This window comes from Plasmopara halstedii, assembly GCF_900000015.1.
Source record: "Plasmopara halstedii genome assembly, contig: Scaffold_323, whole genome shotgun sequence".
NCBI classification, from domain to species: Eukaryota; Oomycota; class Peronosporomycetes; order Peronosporales; family Peronosporaceae; genus Plasmopara; species Plasmopara halstedii.
The window spans coordinates 2701147-2701565 of record NW_020187244.1 but is presented as its reverse complement, the minus strand read 5'-3'; positions in this window follow the sequence as shown (position 1 = coordinate 2701565).

The window sequence follows — 419 nt, the reverse complement described above, 5'->3', positions numbered from 1 at the left end:
AGCCTTGGGTTAAGGCAATAATTACTCTTGGAGTAAGCGGATTGCGATCCGCTAAACTTGAACTTGTTCTGAGTATAGAACGAAAAGTCGGTGACCTAAGTTACGCTTCCTCAAAGCGCAAAGCTACGGCAGCCCCGCTGCACTTGGTAACATTTGTAGTCAATCTGCAACTGAGTCGTTTAGACTGATCCTCTGTGAGGTTGGAACAATTTTCCTCTTTGCCCCAGAGCATGCAGGACGGGCTTAACAAGCTGATGTCCTTGCTTGGCCTGAGGGCGTCCAACACCTTGCGGCGCAAGGCCCCGAGGCAATCAGTGGGCGTCTAGAGGCGCTTTCAAATTGAAAAATCGCGCTGCTAGAGCACCTGCAGCAGAATATGTATGCATCATTTGAGTCTATGACGCCACCGTCAGTGACGA